This window comes from Dama dama, chromosome 8 (assembly GCF_033118175.1).
Source record: "Dama dama isolate Ldn47 chromosome 8, ASM3311817v1, whole genome shotgun sequence".
NCBI classification, from domain to species: domain Eukaryota; kingdom Metazoa; phylum Chordata; class Mammalia; order Artiodactyla; family Cervidae; genus Dama; species Dama dama.
The window spans coordinates 13,624,221-13,634,189 of record NC_083688.1 but is presented as its reverse complement, the minus strand read 5'-3'; positions in this window follow the sequence as shown (position 1 = coordinate 13,634,189).

The following is a 9,969-nucleotide window of genomic DNA, read 5'->3' as shown; positions in this document are numbered from 1 at the left end:
CACAGATGGGAAAACTGAGGCCAGGAAGGATAAGTGCAGAGTTTCAGGAACTTTAGATTGTAGGGTTCAGAGCCAGGGCCTAGGAGATGATCCAGGTTCAGGGTCCCCATTCTACACACAGGAATGAGAGGCCCAGAGAGAGAAAGGGACTTGATTGAGGTCACCAAATGGTCAGTGGCAGAGCTAGGACTGGCACCTGGGGTCCCTAGACCAGAAATGGACCAGCTGCCAGCCAGGCATCCCTGAGACCAAAGCAAGGGTGGCCTGCAGCCAGGGGCCTTCTGTTCTGGCAGCTGGGACTTGACCTGTACCCCCTAGGGCACACACAGACTCACCTGCTGCCTACTGTGACCTGCTTTCTCAGGCTCAATCTAGGGAGCTGGGATCTGTGGTGTCTGGGCTTGGGGTAAATCCCATGGGAAGAGCAGAACTCAGCCCAGATCGCAGGGACCAGCACAAGTACCACCCCGGCTGTCCCACCAGACCTCAGCTGGCTGGCCTTGCCTACTCAGCCCAGACCTCCCAGACCCTGAGAACTAACCCTCTTTTGTCACCCGCACAACAGGATCATATGGACTCTTTGCAAGCCCATGGACTATTCAGTCCATGAGATTCTCTAGGCCAGAATACTGGAGTGGGTAGTCTTTCTCTTCTCCAGGGGATCTTCTCAACCCAGGAATTGAACCGGGGCCTCCTGCGTTGCAGGTGGATTCTTTACCAACTGAGCTATCAGGGAAGCCCATGGTGAAGTCAGACTCCAGTTATAAGGGAATGTCAGTGGCAATCAGAGTCAAGGGACCCTGGGAACCCTGCATCCACCCTTCCCACTTCCTAGATGGAAACACCGAGGGGCCCAGAGGTCTCCGGAGGACTCAGCAAACCTGGAGGAGGTCTGGGAGCAGAATCAGGACCTGACTCTAACCACAGGCGGGTTCCACTGCCTCAGAGCAAGGGCTGGACTCTCCCGGTGCTGCGTCTCTGCCCTCCACGGCAGATTTAAATACCTTGCTGGAAGTTTCTCCGAACGGAAAAGTGAGGCTGTTCATCACTCAGGGTCCAGTCACCCTCTCCCTCCCTGGCCCCACCCCCGCTCCTTGTGAGCTGCTGAGGGCTCTGTGACCTGCGGGCCCTCCCAGGCTAAAGCTATCACCCTGGAGCCGCCTTGCCTCTAGGATGTCAGCTGTCACTTGCTGCACTTACATCTCACCTCTGTGTTCTGACCAGAGCCTCCCGTGCCTGTTCCAGGAAGGAAGTACAGCCAAGAGCCTGCTCCTGACCTGACTCTTCTCTTCTGCCGGCCTTGCTTGACCTTCTGCTCACTTGAGGCCGCCAACCTTATCTCCTCCCACCAGGGGTCAGTGCCCCCCAACCCCCACCATCTTCAGGCTCTGGGGGCTTAAACATCTAGGAAGGGGCAACAGGTAGAGCCTGGATTGGAGGGAGGGACTCTGTAGCACTGGGAGCAAATCTCGTTAATTCCATCTGTGATTCCAAACAAGATAATAAAGTCCAGGCAGGCCTTCCCTGGTGGTCCAGTGGTTAAGAATTCACCTGCCAGTTTAGAGGACACAGGTTTCATCTCTGGTCCAGGAAGATTCCACATGCCTCAGAGCAACTAAACCTGTGTGCCACGACTAATGAAGGCTACACGCTCAGAGCCTGCACACTGCAGCTACTAGTGAGTAGCCCCTGCTCACTGCAACTAGAGAAAGCCCACGTGCAGCAACAAAGACCCAGTGTAGCCAAAAATAAACTAACTAATTTTAAAAATTAAAAAGAAAAAGATAATACAGTTTGGGCTTTTATAGAGACCCTCACCGACCCTCACCCCAGACTAATTCAGGTAGAACTCACTTCTAACTCTGCTTCTTGGATGCTGTAAAGATCTCACATATGGGGGCCTCAAGATGAGGATAACATCATATGGGCCAACAGGGTGCTCGTGAGGATTAAATGTCATGAAATGGAGTAACACCTACAAAGAGTTTAGCCAAGTGCTAGCCTATAGCATTGATCATGATAATAACTCTAAAAACAGATAATATTACTCAGCCCTGGGTAAGTGTCCAGCATTATGCTGAGTACTTTATGTGGATAAGTCCTGGAGTCTTCATAGCAGCTCATGAGGCAAGTTCCACCCAGAGACATATACATGGTCTATGTCAGATGGGCAGGCCCCAGCAGGTATCAACCTCAGCACCAGGACAGGCTCAGTACCTGGATTAATGGTGGATAAGAAGCTCCTGATGAGTGGCCTGTCCAATGCACAGGGCGTTGCCAGCCTGGGATGAGGATAGCTGCCCCCTTGCCCTGCAGTCGACATGCCTGACCCCAACTTCTTGGCACCAGGCAAATCCCTATGGGCCCAACTCAGATCCCCATGAAGCAGGGAAGCGCAATTGAAAACCCTTATCCCCCCGCCAAGCCAAGGTAACTCTCCTACCCCTGGTCCGCCCACAATGACAGGTACATGGGTGAAGCTCAGAATCCTGCTAACATGTGACCATCAGAGACGTGTCAGAACCAGAAGGCCCTGCAACCTCTTCTTCCATCCTATAGGTGGGAAAGCTAAGAGACCTGAAGGACAAAAGGGTCAAAAGTCCCCTGGCAAGTCGGTGGTGGGCCTGGCCTTCAGGCCACCAGCCCACGCTGCAGATCCTGGGTGGGTCCTCCATCTCCCCCACTCTGCCCCCTGCCACCCAGGCCCCTCGTCTCCTTGTCTCTCTACCTCATGCAGGCAGCCAGGGCTCACTCCATCACTCTATCCTCCCACTGCCTCCACCAACTCGGGCAGCCCCTCCTCCTTCAGCCTGGACCCACTTTGTGTGGTCCCTGCGCCTCACCTGATGGCTGCTCAGTCCAGACCTGGGTAGGGGAGGCACTAAAGACCTCAGGGATACAGAACCTGGGCCTTCGGTACTTCCCCTGGGGCAGCTTGAGGAGGGAGGTGCTGTGTCCCTTGAATTGAAGGGGAGGGAGATCTGTTAGGGTCTCACCAGGAAAATCAAACCACTTCAGCTGTTTACAGCAGAGACAATCTAACGTAGAGAATTGTATCTACAGGTTATGGAACAGCTGAGGGCCAAACAGGGAACAGTGAAGCACCCTGGATCCCGGCCAGAAGTTGCTCCCGTGCCTGGACTGGAGGGGCCAAGGGAAAAGTGAGGTTTCCCAAACTGCAGTCTGTGGTCACTCGGGAGAAGCTGGAACCGTGGAGACACAGCCCCTGCCTAGGAAACGACCTGGGACAGAGAGGTGGGGGACACACAGCCTGGTTTCTCTGGTGGCCCCCCAGCCTCCTGCTGGTGGCCCCTAGCGGCTGACCCCTGCCAGAAGCCAGCCCACTCTGGAAGATGGGACACAGTCAGGGAGGGGCAGATGGGAAGTGAGGTAGGCAGACCCTGGATGAACACAGGTGGTGGGAGTCTTCCTAGAGTTAGAGACATTTACCTGAGCCCTCGAGGGTGAGAAGGTACCAGCCAGACCAATACTGGGACGAGTATCCAGGTGTTGGTAACATCTGGTGCAAAGGCTCAGAGATGGGAACAAGCCTGGGCCCCAGGTATAGAAAGGAATGCAATGGTGGAAGAAAGAAGGTGGAAATTTGCTGACTTCAAAGCTGATGTATAGTAGAAGTATTAGCCTGGTATCACAGATATGAAAATGGTGGGGGAGGGGGTACAAAGCATGACATCCAGAGTACCAAGAATCCTTCTAGTAGAAGGATCTCAAATCTGGAGTGGTCTTGAGCAAGCTGGACACTTGGAGATGGAGAGGCCCTCTGTTCTGTACCAGCTTCCCCTTTCCCCCAACATGCACAATTCCAAGGGCGTGCCAGGTGGCGCTAGTGGTAAAGAACCTGCCTGCCAATGCAGGAGAAATAAGAGGTGCAGGTTGGCTCCTTGGGTCAGGAAGAACCCCTGGAGGAGGGTATGGCAACCCACTCCAATATTCTTACCTGGAGAACCCCATGGACAGAGGCGCTTGACAGACTACAGGTCATAGGCTTGCAAAGAGTCAGACACGACTGAGGCGACCTAGCACATGCACAGTACAGAACTCCATTTTTCAGCCCATTTCCCAGCCTCTCCAGCTACATACACTACGCAGGTTCTGTCCTGCCCTCTCTCTCCACGGCTGCCATGTTTGTTTTCTTAGCATGTATGTCCTCTTTGCTCTGAACACTCTTCCATCACGTGTTTAAATCATGCTTTCCTTTACGTAAGAAATCGTTTGGTCGGGATCAGTTTCAAGAGTGGGTCAGCTCGGCTGCTGAGGTGCCAAAATACCCAGGAAATGAAAGAATCAAAGCCAGTGAAGAAAACTGAGTGTCACCAAAACTCAGTATGAAATTGAAAGTCAGCCTTTGGTAGATCACAGGGTTGATACGACGCTCATGCAGTAACTACCCATGATCACCTTGGCTTCGGGAGCAGCAGGTCTGGTAAGCTGCACAGATTTTGTTTTGCAAAAAAGGTGCAAGTTTGGGCAGAGCTGAATTGCTGAAGACAGAAAGGAGAGGTATAGTCACCAGCAGAGCCTCCTGTTAGCAATAGGTTCATGCTTCTGCCCTTCCTCTGTACAACTTCTTCTTCTGAATGTTAAACAGATATTTAAGGAACATTTATTTAATGCTGGATCCACAGGGTATCCACACATGAAAGGATGAAGTGGACTTCTACTTCATACCATACATAAATGTTAACTCAAAATGGATAAGAGACCCAAGTAGAAGAGCTAAAACTATAAAACTCTTAGAAGACAAGAGTATATTCATGACCTTGGATTAGGCAATGGTTTCTTAAATAAGGGGAGAGACTGTTAATGAACACAGGATTTCATTTGGGGGTGACAAAAACATTTAAATGTTAGAGTGTGGCAGTGGTTTCACAGCTCATTGAAGATACAAAAAAAAAAAAAACCCATAGACTTGTACACTTTACATGGGTGAAATGTGTGGTATGTGCATATTTCAAAATAGATTTTAGAAAGAATCTTCACTTACAGAGACACCACAATATCACTAACCTACAAAGTGGGTCTCAGTCCCACCCTGGGTGAAGCAGACAGAACACAGATCTCGAAACCTGCCAGTCTGAGTTTGAATCAGATCCAGAAGTCTAGAAAACTATTTATCACCTATAAGCCTCAGGATTCTCATCCAAAGAAAGAGTATGTTAAGAAGCATCTATAAGGTAGGTTCTTAAATGCACAGATTCTTTTTTTTTAATAACTGCACAGGGTCTTCATTCTGTGCATCTCTAGTTGCAGTTCGTGAGCTTCTCATTGCAGCTAGCTGGCTTCTCTTGTTGTGAATCACAGGCTCTAGGGTGCGCCAGCTTCGGCAGTTGTGGCACGCGGCCTTGTGGAATCATTCCAGACCAGGGATTGAACCCGTGTCCTCTGCATTGGCAGGCGGATTCTTCACCACTAAGCCATCAGGAAAGTCCTTTAAATGCACAGACTCTTAGATTGCCAGAATCTTTGAGCCAAACATCTCAGATCTGAAAAGATATGTGGTCAAAGCTCTCTGCCTCTCAGTATAGAAATCCTTTTTTCAGCTTCCTAAATAAGTGGTCATCCCACTGGATTGTTTTACATACCCCCCAGGACAGGGGGCTCACCCCTTCCTGAGAGAGCCAGCTTTGCTCTTGAACAGTTCTGATTGATGACAAGGTCTTTCTTTCAACACTGTCTTCTCCTGGCTAACACTTACAGGTCCTATCTCCTCCCTTTCGGGCTACAGAACCCCTTCAGTGACCTTAAATTTGTATTAATATGTCCCTGAGTCTGTCCTTTTCTGGGTCAGACACTCTTACTCTGATTTCCTTCTAGTCTGACTATGTGGTTTTCCCAGGGCAGAAGCAAAGGTCCAGAGAGATTCACTGCAGGTAACCCAGGAAGTGAGAGATCACGTGGGGAGTTGGGGGACCCAGCCTATCTACCCAGAGCTCCTATGAGAGACGGCAAAATATATCAGCCCTGGCTCTTCTCTGGGATTCTGACTAAGTTTTTATGTTGGCTCCTAGTTTGGGGATGAGTACAGGATTGGTCAGAGAGGCATCAAGGTTAACACAGCACCCAGCATCAGGGATCCCTCACCAGGTTGAGCCTCCAACTCGTTCAGCCTCCCTGATCAGGTTTGTGTCCTGAGTCTCTCTGAGGCACGACTGAAATAATCCACCAACATCCAACAATTATGCCAGTCCTAAGGGTTAATCGCTCAGTCGTATCTGACTCTTTGTGACCCCATGGACTATAGCCCCCCAGGATTCTCTGTCCATGCAATTCTCCAGGCAAGAATACTGGAATGGGTTGTCATTCCCTTCTCCAGGGGATCTTCCCGACCCAGGGATCGAACCCAGGTCTCCTGCATGGCAGGCAGATTCTTTACCGTCTGAGCCACTAGGCAAGCCTATGCCAGTCCCAGGAAGAGCAGAAAGATGAAGAAACAGGTTCTCTTTTTACGAGCAGTCCCCAGTGTTGTGGGAGCTATAAATATGTAGACAACCAGAGACCAGAATGGAGGACTTAGTATTCCCACTATTGTTGTTGTTATTTTTTAAAATCTGAGTATAGTTGCTTTAAAGACCTAAAGGTAGCCCCGGCTCTGGACAGCCCTGGCCACCTTGGCTCTAAGTGGAGAGAGAGGCCCAGCAGAGTTGAGGTTCCCGACACCAGGAGCTGTTGGGAGAAAGCAATACGTTTGTGCACAATCTCTATGTATATTCTATTTTATTAAATTAATTGAATCTAAAAAAAAAAAAAAAAGACCTAAAGGTAAGACCAGACATGATGAAAACTCTTATAGGAAAAATACTCTTTGACATAAACCACAGTAGGATCTTTTTTGACCCACCTCCTTGAATAATGAAAATAAAAACAAAAATAAACAAATGGGACCTAATTAAACTTAAAAGCTTTTGCACAGCAAAGGAAACCATAAATCAGACAAAAAGATAACCCACTAGAATGGAAGAAAATACTTGCAAATGAAGCAACGGACAAAGGATTAATCTCCAAAATATATAAACAGCATGTGGATCTCAATATCAAAAAATAATCAGAAAAACTAAAGATTTTCAGGGTGAAAGATCTAAATAGACTTCTCTCTAAAGAAAACATACAGATGGCCAAGAGACACATGAAAAGATGCACAGCATCACTAATTATTAGAGAAATGTGAATCAAAACTACAATGAGGTATCACTTAACACCAGTCAGAATGATCACCATCAAAAAAGTCCCATTGTATTTAGACTAAAAGAGATGAAGAGACTTGCTCAGGGCCATACAGCTGGTAAGATTGAGCAGGAATTTGAACCCAGTTCTGCTGAACTTAGAGTCTCTGTTCCCAGGAATGAAAGGCAGCATAACTCAGTGATGAAACACATAGAATTTAATGTGCCAAATGGAGATGATGGTGATGGGGGAGGTACAGATAATGTCATTATTTATCAAGTGCTTACTGCCAAGCAACCTGCCAGGTATCAAATCATTTGATACATAAAACATCTTATGGATGTAGTTATAATTATTATCCCCATTTTATAGATGATGAAACCAAGGCAGGGAGAGGCAGATTAATAATAAATCTACTTAATAGGATCATGGAGAACAAATGAGATAATGCATGTGAAGCCCAGAATAATGCCTTCATGATACTGGTTAAGTCCTCAAACTGTAGTTTATAATCATGATAATAATGTTGGCATGATAAGGGCCTTAGAGATCACCTGAACCAGAGATTTTAAACATTCTGTCTTAAAAATGAAACATGAGGCTTAAAGTGGATATTTCTCTTGTCTTGTGGATGCCCACCAACTTTGAGCATCCTTTCTGGAAGTCCCATCTCTCCATTGTCGAAGCAAGAAACCAACTTTCCCAGGGCCCCTTGCAGCCAGAATGTGTGAAGTCTGCCCTAGGCCCTATCAGACTGAACTGAAGGCGATGAGGACTGGCAAGTTTACCAAAGTGACTCTAGCAGCCATAGTGTGTAGTGGCTAATTAAATTATTGCCTGTTGTCAACTGGAATGAAGTTCCCATTGAAAGTAAGGCTTTAGGGACCAAATGTCTAGTGCAAAAAAAAAAAAAAATAATAAATAAGGCAAAAAAGAGGCAGGAGGAATACAAAGATTGGGGGTGGTGTAACTTCTACCTGCCCTGGAGAATTTAGGGAAATAATATGGCAAGCTCAGAGACATTATTGGCACAGACATGGCCAGAGAATCAGGAAATTTATATGACTAAGCTGTGATGAATCTTTCACCTCTTGCTGCTGAAGAGATAAAGGAACCAATAATAGAAATAAAAGTTTGAGGATGCAAGTTGCTATATTACAACATCAGTCAAATTTACAGCCTTACCTCACCCACACACACAACTACTAAAACTAAATATGCACCTATCCTATGACCCAGCAATTCCAATTCTGAGTATATACCCAAAAGAAATAAGAAATACTCAATAGAAATATATCCACCAAAAGACATGAAAATGTTCATATATTTATTTATAATATCTCTGAACTGGAAACAATCTAGAAGTCAATCAACCATAGAACTGATAAATAAATTTGTATATATTCCATGAAACACTACACAGTATGAAAAAGAACAGACTAATGTTAATTGTAAAAATATGAGTGACCCTCACAGACATAATGTAGAGGGGAAAAAAAGGCAAGTCCAAAATAACAATATACACATACTTTATGGTTTTATTTATATGAAGTTCAAAAATATGTAAAATTAATCTATGCTGACAGTAGTCAGACAAGTCATTACCTTGGGGTAGGGAGCTATGGGCAGGGAGAGGGTGGGAGAGAGCCTTCTGTTCCCCTGGAAATGTCCTATATCTTATAGCAGTGATGATACAGAATATACATACAGATCTTCCTTAACTAACAATGGGGTTATGTCCCAATAAACCCATCACAAGCTGAAAATGAGTCTAATACACTAACCTACTGAACATCAGGGCTTAGCCCAGTGTACCTTAAAATCAGCTTCCATGATAGCTCAGTTGGTAAAGAATCTGCCTGCAATGCAGGAGACTCCAGTTCGATTCCTGGGTCGGGAAGATCCCCTGGAGAAGGGATAGGCTACCCACTCCAATTTTCTAGGGCTTCTCTTGTGGCTCAGCTGCTAAAGACTCCACCTGCAATGTGGGAGACTGTGTTCAATCCCTGGGTTGGGAAGATCTCCTGGAAAAGGGAAAGGCTACCCACTCCAGTATTCTGGCCTGGAGAATTCCATGGACTGAGTCCATGGGGTCGCAAAGAGTTGGACACGACTGAGCGACTTTCACTTTCACCTTAAAATATGCTCAGAACACTAACATTAGCCTACAGTTGGGCAAAATCGTATAGCTCAGCTGACTTTATAATGAAGTGTTGAATACCTCGTGTAACGTACTGAATATTGTACTGCAAGTGAAAAGCAGAATGGTTGTGTGGATACAGAATGGCTGTAAATATATCAGTTGTTTATCCTTGTGACTGATAGCTGAGTGGGAGCTGTGGTGGCTGCCATGCTCAGCATCACAAAACAATAAGGTACTAAATATACTATTCCAGGCAAAGACCAAAATTCAAAATCCAAAGTATGGTTTCTACTGAATATGTATCACTTTCACACACCATGAAGTCAAAAGCTTTTAAGTCAAACCATCTCAAGCTGGGGGTCATCTGCATATATATTCATCTTTGTATATATGCATATATGTGTACATATATATTCTGTGTATTTATGTATACATATATATATACATATATTCATTCAGTTGTTGTTTAGTCGCTAAGTCATGTCTGACTCTTTTGTGACCCCATGGACTGTAGCCCCACCAGGCTCCTCTGTCCATGAGATTTCCCAGGCAAGAATACTGGAATGGATTGTCATTTCCTTCTTCAGGGAATCTTCTGGACTCAGGGATCGAACCTGCTTCTCCTGCATTGGCAGGCAGATTCT